The sequence below is a fragment of the Mus musculus genome, chromosome 1 (genome assembly GCF_000001635.26).
Source record: "Mus musculus strain C57BL/6J chromosome 1, GRCm38.p6 C57BL/6J".
NCBI lineage: Eukaryota > Metazoa > Chordata > Mammalia > Rodentia > Muridae > Mus > Mus musculus.
The window spans coordinates 151,147,472-151,158,276 of record NC_000067.6 but is presented as its reverse complement, the minus strand read 5'-3'; the positions used below and the strand labels follow the sequence as shown (position 1 = coordinate 151,158,276).

Sequence of the window (10,805 nt, the reverse complement as noted above, 5' to 3'; positions counted from 1 at the left end):
CAAATGAATAATGGAGAGAACAGTGGTAACGAGCATGGCTCCGTGGCTGTTCATTAATGCCATCTGCTCAGCAAAACATTAATGAGCTGCACTTTTGACCCGTGAAGAGCGCTTTTAATTACAGTTCTTTCTTGGTGTCTTTGCTCTTTTGATTCCACCAGCCTGCCAGAGCCTTTGAACATACTGTCTATGCTTTGCAGCCATGAATGAGCTCTCTGGCTTTGAGCTGATTTAAGCATTACAGTAGAAAGGGCATGATAAAAGGGCAAATATCCCTCTAAGCTTTGCTTTTCACACTGAAGCTGGGATAAATGAGATAGAGGTTGAAAGCTCCCACAGTTACTTGACTAGTAGACCAATCACAAGAGATCTAAGCAATGAACGGTTGCCCAAAGATTACAAGTGCTATCAAAAACATAAACATAATCAACATAAATAGCAATCAGAGACGTTGACTAATAACTAAAATATTACAGCATTTTAAGCTGTAAAATCCACTATTTTTTCAATGGAATATCCAATTTCATCATGGAATACTGCTGGCATACATAGTATACAAATGGATTCATTTGTGAAAAGCTTACTTGCCAGTGAGGTTGAAAATAGATGCTATCTGGTCAACTCAGGAGTAAATATTGATGTCTTAAGATCTGCCTTCTCTGTGAGGCAATATCTATGTTTAGCAAAATGTATTAAAAAAGAATTATCACGGTAGGATTCTAGCAGTGTTTAGTTATAAATGTTAGTGATATGATTGTAATTTCTGGGAGGGAGGAAATTATCAGCAGTGTCACACAAGAGACAGAAACACTTTGTCAAACTCCTGTTCCACAAGTTAGCTGATATGCTAACACCATGGTTATAGAAAGGAGTGACTGCACATGAAGGCAGCTCACCACTGTCTATAACTCTAGTTATAGCAAATCTCACGTCCTCTTTTGGTCCCTTCAGGTACTCCAGGGAGAACACCCATTCACATAAAAATCAAAATAAATATATTATTAAAAAATAAAAAGAAGAGTGATTATGGTTATATAAAAGAGTGTGTTTTAGAGGCAAATTTTGCCAGAGGAATTTGGAGAGACGTTTTCTTATTATTGAGACATTTGCATTTCTGACATAGTTGATCAGGAGGTGAAGCACAAGGCTCTTCCTGATCTTCATAGCTCCCAGCTGCCTTGTCTAATGACGTCACCTAAGCCAGGTCCTATCTGGGTAAGAGGAAACACAGCCCCCAGCACACAGGACGTATGTAATCTTAGTGCTTGATTTGGTTAAGTTTCTGAGTTCATAGTTAATCAAAGCTTGCTTTTTATCAAATTAAACAGAATAGAATGCCACAGATAGCTCCTACGGACACCGACACATGACACAGTTTGCTCCCACTGGGAAAGCAGCCATTTCTGCCCCTGGAAATGCACTTCATACTGTTACTGTCACCACCACTGATAGAACAAATTTGGCTGTCCCTGCTTCTTGGAATCACTTGATTCCAAAGTGACATTTTCACTGCTTAGGTCTTAGGGTCCTGCAGAAAAATGATACCAAACACTTCATCACTCTTTAACATACACAAAAATCCCCTCTGACTTAATCCCAAATATGAAATGTGTTGGCTGACACCATAACCAGAATAATGTCAGATCTTTCTGAGGATGTGGGCAAGGGCAACCCAGCAAATCTCAATCACATGTGTATGTTAACTTGTATTGGCTTTGTGGTTTTGGTACAAAGTTAAGGCCAGGTAGGCAAGAAGTTGGACATGAGATAATCAAAGCATCTGCGCTTGTATCTTGGAGTGGGGTTTCTCCTGATGACCCGAATGCTCCCAAGGTTAAAGCTGCCTTACAACTGCAGTGAGGCTCTTTCTGCTATATCAGAAAACTCATGCGCCACAGGGCTTTCCTAATTGAGTCAAATACACACCAATGAAAAGCCTGTATTGACTCTGGGAAGGGAAGCAGATCAGTATCTTGCTCAGCCATCCTCAGAGACTTCCTCCTGCAGCAGATGGGACCAAATACAGAAACTCATAGCCAGACATTATGCACCAGTGAGACCTTGAAGCACTCAGGCCTAAAGAAGATGTCTCCATCAAATTGCTCCCCTCAGGGATCAGGGAACCCTACAGAAGAGGAGGCAGAAAGAGTGTAAGAGACAGAGGGGATGGAGGATACCAAGCAAACAAGGACCTGTAAATTCACATGGCAAGGCCCTGTAAATCAACAAAACAGATGCACTCATCCCCAGAGACTGGGGCAGCACACACAAGGCCTGCCTGGGTCTGGATCTTCACCAGTTGGGTTCCTAGAACTGAAAGGAAAAAAAAAAAAAAAAAGACACTCTGAAGAAGCTATCTCCAATTGATAATCACTTGCAAATGATAATGTCCTTTTCTCCAAAAGAGTTTCACTGGGGGAAACAAACTATTCTTAAGGGGGTAGGCTGCTTGCCCAGCAATAGTGGCCAACAGAAAATGAACTCAATGGCATCTTTGGATGTTCCTTGCCTCATAACGTAATGTTAGGCCTTTTTCTCTTTTAACTTTATCATTATTTTACTTATATGTTTTTCTTCCTCTCTCTTTTTATCTTTGTGTATATATATTATGATGTCCATATATATTATGTTGATGTGTTTTCATGGGGTTCCTGAGTGTTCAAATAAGTGAGTCTTCTGTTTGTTTGTTCTGTTCTGTTCCGATGTGTTCGTTTTTGAAATATCTATTTTTAATAAAAGGAAAAAATAGGAAGACAAAAAGAAATCAAAGAGGAAAGAAAAGTCGGAATCTCAGAAGAGTCGAGCTTACTTATATGATCGCCTGTAAGGTCTTGCCTCTCCTACCCTTGGCTTTCAAGAGATTCAGAAATCCCCTAAAGAGAGACCCCAGTTCTTTATGATTTGGGGAGGGAGAAAGCGGTCACTGATCCTATGAACATGCCACTGGTCTCAAAAGTATTCACTGAAACTTAAGACTCCAGAAAGGGATCTCTGTGTGCTGCTATCTGAGCTTACGCTCTCTCTCAATCTTTCTCTGGAGTGGACTTTGATTTACTAAACAAATTTAAAACTTAACTTTACTGAAAGCTATCTGTGCTCCTCAGTTGAATTCTTTCCTTAAAGAAGAAAAGAAGCTGGAGAAACCTTTGCATTGTAATGAAGTTAGTTCCTAATTAGGAGCAACATTCTGATGGAAACAGACATAGTGACAGGAAGCATTCAGCTGGACAACAACACTGTAGAAGCACAGCAGGCTGGAGAAGAGAATAAAGATCTACATCAACTCATTGGCCCAGTGAGCAAATCACATCCAGCTTTGTGAGCAATGATACCCAGTGGACTCAGCTGGCTCCCAGGTGTCTCCTTGTTCATCTAGGAGGTAATGTTGTTTTCTGTGTTACAAATTGTGATTGACTGGGTAGCTGCAAGGCAGCTTTATTATCAGTTTATGTTGAGTCCCTATGTATTTTATTTCCCATCAATGTTGTGTGTTGCTTATGCAGCACTCAGCAAGTATTGGGATATAGAGGGAGAAGGTCCTGCCATCTGGTCTACCTCCCCACTGAGGTCTTTTGGTAAGGATTGATCTAGGCTACAAGTATTTTCACCATCTCAGTTTATGCTGAGTTATGTCCTTTCTCCAAACCTTACCCATAAACCTCTGATCTCACTCTTCACAAATAGTCTAATATCAGACCAACCCCCCCCCACACACATTTCAATAAATCTTGACTGATTAGAACTCAGCACCACCACTTTTGACAAGCAAATTGGCTAAAGAGATCTTTAGGTTTTACTCATAAGGTTTTCCTTTTCTGCTTTCTAAGAGAAGTATTACCCAATGGGTGTGAAACAGTCCAGTATCCTTCCAGGAGGTGCTAGAATATCTTAACGGTGTCTTCTCTAAGCCTTTGTGTTGACTAAGCTTGCAGGTCAGTCTCCTTGGTTTGCCACGCTCTCCGGTCGAGTCAGCTTGACAGGCTGAGGCTTGAAAGCTACTCACGAGGCAAAAGAGTTTCACAGAAACTCGCTCCTGGAGTCTGTCGTTCTCTCTAACCCATACATTAATTTTCCATTCCCGAGTTAGTCTAGTGTATGGATCCACGTGCTCTCTTTTAGTATTATCTTAATGTAAGTGCCTTTTAAGATTGAATTCTGACATAGCTAAAGCCAGTGTTCCAACAGTCCTAGAACGTCCTTGAGCAAGACCATGGGCTTAGAATTCAGGAAGAATGTTGCTATTCAGTGACATTTAGAATAGCCTCTGGTACTACACTATCACTTAGAATAAAAGCCAAGTCGCTCCCATACACAGGAATTTACAATGGTTTAGGAAGTAGATCAGGCTGTGGTTTTAGAGTACTGCATTATTCATGAGATGGTTAGCTAGAACGGAACTCCCTAGTTAGAACCATGACTTGGGTGTGAAAGCCCTTGCCCTAGGAGAGTAAAGACCTCACACCCAACTTCCTTATTGTCTTCTGTATAAAAAGTTTGATGCTCAATTTAAAAAATTACATTCAGATTCTACATAACCTCTCCTGTGTGCATCTGTCATTCATCCAACGCTTTGCCCACCCGCGACTAGAGACCCGTTCCACGCAGACAAAAGGGGCCCAGAGGATCTGTGGCATTGGTTCAGTGTCGCTTAAGGAAGGGTGGCAGAAGTAGCTGTGCAGGGAGTATGAACCCCTTGTTTACAAAACTACAAAATGTGCTTCCAGGAGGAGTTTGTACTTTGGCCTGTAGATAAACTCTTCCCTTTAAGATTAATACACAACAGGGAACAGCCAGTTAGTGGTGAGGCCGCAAAGATAACCCACTCATGATGGTCAGCTGGTGTCCCATGACCTGACTACCGGTCTTTATCAAACTTCTGTAGCAAGGTGTTTCTCGTGAGGGGAACAATTACTTGCTGAAAAGGACATGGCTTTTATCCAAAACCTTAGGGGCTTCTAAAAGCCTTTTGTATTATCACTTGCTGTGGGCTCAGTTAGCACCCTTACCCACTTATCCCGTGCATCTGTGTTAGTTTGCTCAGATGAGTCACAGAGGTTGGAAACAGAGCTGGTGGAGCTGTGGTTCCTAGCGGTGGGAAATTCCTGTTGATTAGGGGCTCTCTTTAAAGTTGCAGCACAGTAGCATACAGATATAGAAAAGCTACTCTCAAAACCCACAGATGTCCACAACACTTTTGTCTTCTTTCCAGTGGGAAGAATACAAAATTAGTGGTTTTAACAGAGTTCTGGAGATGCTGCCGGCCTATCCCTCCGCATCACTGTGTCCTCAGAAACTAATGTCATACATCCTGATATCATTTTGGATTCCTCTCCCCAGCTTTTCTGCACATTATCTTACTACAGCATCTATAATAGCACGATTTCCTCTTCCTTCCTTTCTTCCTTCCTTCCTTCCTTCCTTCCTTCCTTTCTTTCTTTCTTTCTTTCTTTCTTTCTCACATATATGTTTTGCAGTTTTGTAAACAAGTGGTTCATACTTCCTGCAAAGCTACTTCTGACCTGTCCACACCCCTCTCGAAGCCACCCTGAAAAAGACCTGCAAGGAGTCAACACAAAGGCTTAGAGAAAGCACTGTAAGATATTTTAGCACCTGGTGGAAGGATCCTGGACTCTTTGACACCCACTTGGTAACACTGCTCTTGGAAAAGCAACAGATGAGTTCGATCAAGTAGGGTTTCCTGAAAGGATCAATTCTAGCACAAGTCCTGAAAGTTAGTGTGACCAAGAATAGTGATGAAAATGTATTACCGCATGCACTGGGAGAAAGCAGGGGTTTGATGTCTGTACAGCAGTTAAACGTAAAAGAATTTTTTTTCTTGATTAGTGGCTACATATCACCAAATGCAAGCCATGTATGCTTGTTCAAGTGAAATGGCTACCTCTAGAACAGAAGGTACGGTTGAATGCCAGCTTCTGTTTCTCATCTACTGCTTTTCTGTCAGATGCATCTGCCTCAGGCACTCTAAAGCAGCAAGTTGAACAGGGATGAAAGATTTGCTACATCTGTGGTTCAAGTCTTTGATGGCAGAGCAAGGGTTTGTATTAGTCATGGGAATCCCAGAGATTTGCTTGATATTTCTCCAATAATTCTCCACAGCTCAGGGAGCTATGTAATTGGAGAATCAGCCAAGTCCCGTATAGGCATATTCTAACTATATATTAAGACCCCATAAAAATCATCACACCGCAGCTTCAGAGTTCCCATTGGCAGCTGAACATATTGGCTATTATTAGCGTCAGTTATAAATTCTATGGCGCACGAACTAGTGAGGTGGCTGAGCAGGTAAAGGCACTTGCTGTGAAAGTTTAACAACCTGAGTTTGGTCCCAAGGACCTATAGGAGGGAGAATGGACTAACTATAGTCACCCCTTGACCTACACACACACACACACACACACACACACACACACACACACACATAGGCACACACACACACACAAAACCATAGTCACCCCTTGACCTCCGACACACACACACACACACACACACACACACACAGAAAGAGAGAGAGAGAGAGAAAAAATAAATACATTGTGTATCCCTGGATGAGTCTCGAGGAATTAAGAATGGACAGGTATTTTTAGTAAAAATCTAAAAGGCTGAATATTGATGTTTCCCTTCTCTGATACATTAGTTACTTTGATGAATGGCCAGAGCTCTCATCCAATGCTTCCCTTTGTGAAAGGATGTGGGAGGGGTGGAGGGGGAAGAATATACAATGCCTGTTTTCCTGTCACTGCATGCTTCTTCTTCAAAAGTGGCTTTTCACTCCTTCCAGGCCTGGAAATGCCTTGATGGTCACAGCACTTGATGACGAGAGTTACAGTGGCTCCGACTGACCTTTTACAACCCAGATCTAGAATTTTTTTAAATTGTAAAAAAATCTAATAGGACCTTGAACTATTACCATTTCAATGCCAGAGCCTGGACCTTAGTCCCTGGCATGATGGAGGACAGGCAGCTGATCCTGTTGTCATGCCACTTTATCTTTGCTGCCTTGAACTTGGTTATTAAACACTAACATTGGGGACTCCAAACTGCCAGCATTTCCAACCAAGTCAGGGAAGTTTCTTTATACTCTATCAATCTCTGGCCTTCAGAAAATAGCCAGTGAGTTCTCATAAGACTTCTAAACAATGAGGAAGCAATTTTATTAAGGGGGGGGTATGTGTATGAAGACTTCTCCTAGCCTTAGTAGGGGCTAGTTCTGATATAGTGTGAGCCATCTCAATCTTCTAAAGTGTCTGTATTCCAAACCTTTTTGGGGGTCCAAGTTTTTTCTTTCTTTCTTTCTTTCTTTCTTTCTTTCTTTCTATCATCAACATCCTTAGTTTTATCAAAGGAATTTTCCTAGGCTTTCAATCTTATCACATTGTAACTTGGCAACACTTAAGGGGAATCTTTGGATTGTTTTGGAGGAGGTGGTGGTGGCACTTCGAGGAATGTCATAGTCTACCACAGGAGATTCTCATAGGAGATATGCACGAGGTAACTGATCACTGTAGCTGTAACCAATCAATTTGTAGCTGTCACAAGTCATTTGGGGTTTTAAACACACCCTTCTGTATTAATTACTCTTCTCATCGATGTGGCCAAATACTGGACGAGAAGCAGTGTAAGAGAGGAAACTCATAGTCTGGGACTTCACAGTCCATTGTGCTGTGGAACGGGTGGATGGCATCAGGAATATGGTAGCTTGTCATATTGTTATGCAGTCAAAATGAGATAGGCGGCCAAAAGTGGGTCCAGGCTAAGAAACCCCAAGACCCACCCCTAGTGGCCCGCTTCCTTCAGCTAGATCCTAACTCCAGGCCCAGGTCCAAGTGCAGTCAAGAGTTGAAACACATGACCCTGCGGGGGACATTTTAGCTACAATATTTTATCGTCTTTCAGGCTGCCCAAAGTCGGGAAAAATAGTTAACTCATGTTCACTGTCCTTGTGGTACCTCTCTCCTTTATGTGATTCTGGCTCGTCCAGAGCTTTTCTACAATGACCTTCCCATGTAGGTGACTATGGGAATTGCATTCAATAACATCAACTGGGTTGTTATTTTGTTCAACCAGCCAGAATGGATTCTAATTTCTAAGTTTCCCCATCACCTTAAGTGTCCACACTTGTAGAGTGAGCATACCTCACATGTGTCCACACTTTAGGGTGTGCTGGTAGTGTGTATCCCCCAAGGACATCAACGTTCCAATTGCTAAGATCCATGAGTGAATTAGATTACACAGCAAAGGGGAGTTAGAGTTGCAACTGAAATTAAGATTGCTAATAAACTTACCTAAAATACATAGATTATACAGATGGACTTCCAAGGATCCACAAAGGTGGAAAGGGAAGGTAAAAGAAAGGAGTCCAATGGAGGAGAAATGGTTAGAGAGATATATAATGTTGCTGGCTTCCAAACTGAAGGAAGAAACCTCTCATGTATTACCAAAGTGGGGACCCTAGATTTGCCTGGTAAACTCCCCCAAAAGAACATAGCTCTCCTGATACCTCAGTTTTGGGGCTCACACTCCTTTAATGAAAGAGTACTAATGAGTGTTGTGCTCTGCTACCCCATCTGTGCTCAGCTGTTAAAAGGGTAGTGGCCAGAAAACTAAGGCAGGATTTTCATTTCAAACACTAGAAGATGAATGGCCATTTTAATTAGAAGATAGTTATTCAGAAAGGTCTGTCTAGCTCATGGACTGGCCATGAGGGCTGGGGGCAGAGTACACATTAGAGTCACACCACGGTTTTCCCTCAGGCTTGCTTCATTGAGCTGTGGACACCTTCACAGGGAAGTGGCCATGGTACCCTCTTCTGTTGGGACCAACAATGGATGCTAACATTAAACAATGTGGTTAGGCCTTTAGCCCCTTCCCTTTTTGGATGTAGATGCTGCCCATGTCACCTTCTGAAGACACAGATTTACACAGTCTCTATTTTGGGTCTAAACAAAACCTGTTTTTTTTTCTTTTTCTTTTTTGTTTTTTTGTTTGTTTGTTTGTTTTTTCCAGTGTTCTCAGGTGCTTTTTTACAGTTTTTATTTTTAGTGATTTTATTAAACAAATGGTAAGTGTACACATTTATGGAATATGATGTTATGTTCCAACGTATGTTTATTTTGTTTATAGGGATATGAATTTATACAACCAATGTGGAGAATGGTATGAAGATTGTTAAATATAGAACTACCATATATTTGACAATCTCACTTCTGGGTACATATCCAAAGGAAATGAAATTAGTGTGTCAAAGAGACACATTGCTTATTGTAATGTTCTTTACAAGAATGAAAATTTAAAAGCAACCCACACATCTGCCAATAGCTCAAGAAGGAGGTATGGTCCACATATCTTAAAGGGGATACTAGAGTAGCCTTCAAAACACAAGGACACTCCTCTGTGACAACATGGATCTGTAGAGTGTTACGAGTCATTAACTTCTAATAAACACCAGGAGTCTGTGTGCCTTGAGTTCCCACTTGTCCTGTAGCTACAATGGTCTTTGAAAGTGACTATCTGTTGTGTGACAAAACTTTTTCTGGGAAGAAGCAACACACATGTCTACTCGCTCAGACAGGGACCATATGACAGACCAAAGTATTGCTATTACCTTCCCTGGCTGCTTTTTTTGTGTTGACTTGGCACAAGCTAGAGTCATCCCAGAGAGAGAAACTTCAGTTGAGGAGATGCCTCCATGAGATCCAGCTGCTGTACATCTTCTCAATTAGTGATCAAGGGGGGAGGGCCCAAGTCCATTGTGGGTGGTGCCATTCCTGGGCTGGTGGTCCTGGGTTCTATAAGAAAGCAAGCTGAGTGAGCCAGGGGAACAAGCCAGTAAGCAACACCCCTCTGTGGCCTCTGCATCAGCTCCTCCCTCCAAGTTCCTGTCCTGCTTAAGTTCTTGTCCTGACTTCCTCCAATGATGGACTATGATCTGGAAGTGTAAGACAAATAAACCCTTTCCTCTCCAACTTGCTTTTGGTCATGCTGTTTTGTTGCAGCAATAGAAACCCTACCTAAGACATCACCAAAGTCCAATTTGGTGAACCAATTAGCTTTATTGGGGTTTCTTATAAGAATATAGGTGAGGGGTTACTTACAAGAGCAGAAATGACTCAAAGACAGCTGCATTACCAAAGGCTACCCCACCACAGATGACAGCTCACAAAGCTGAGAATCTGGAGCACACTGTACAGACTGCACTCAGCTCAGCAGGTTAGAGTGTCCTTTCCAAGTGACTCAGTTAATCTAAAACCACTTCCAGGCAACTTGGCTGGTTTCTGCTTCTTCCTGGCAGGTGGTCTGGGCTCAGAGTCCTCTTTGCTGTTTGGTTTAGCTCATCTGAGAGTGACTCTCAGCTTTTACTGCTCACTCTGGCAGGGAGGGGCCTAGTGAATTTGGTCAGTTTCAGGGACTTCCTGAAGCTATTTTGAATTGTTCAACTTTCTGCTTAAGGAGTTTCCCAGCAGGATGGAAAGGTTACAGAACTCTATCTGGTGCAGTTGTCCTCCTCCTCCTCCTCCTCCTCCTCCTCCTCCTCCTCCTCCTCCTCCTCCTCCTCCTCCTCCTCCTCTTCTTCTTCTTCTTCTTCTTCTTCTTCTTCTTCTTCTACTTTTATGTATGTATATGCATCTATTCTAATTGTGCAGGCATCTGAAGCTGCCAGAGGAGGGAGTGGGAGATGGAGATACAGGCATTTGTGAGTTGTATGGCATGAGTGCTGGGAACTGAACTCAGGACCTCTGGAAGAACAGCAATCCCTTTTCATCCCCATCACCTTTCAAATGCCTGTC

General features: G+C 42.2%; 1 long non-coding RNA gene across 1 annotated transcript in view; it reads left to right on the top strand.

Annotated features, from left to right (window-relative positions):
* Positions 1–3,030: 3,030 nt before the first annotated feature.
* The window catches only part of Gm36139, an 80,787-nt gene continuing 73,012 nt past the window's right edge, over positions 3,031–10,805 (top strand). Inside the window, exon 1 of the long non-coding RNA XR_387463.3 lies at positions 3,031–3,379. This is a non-coding gene — a long non-coding RNA (predicted gene, 36139). The remainder of the gene's footprint in view (positions 3,380–10,805) is intronic.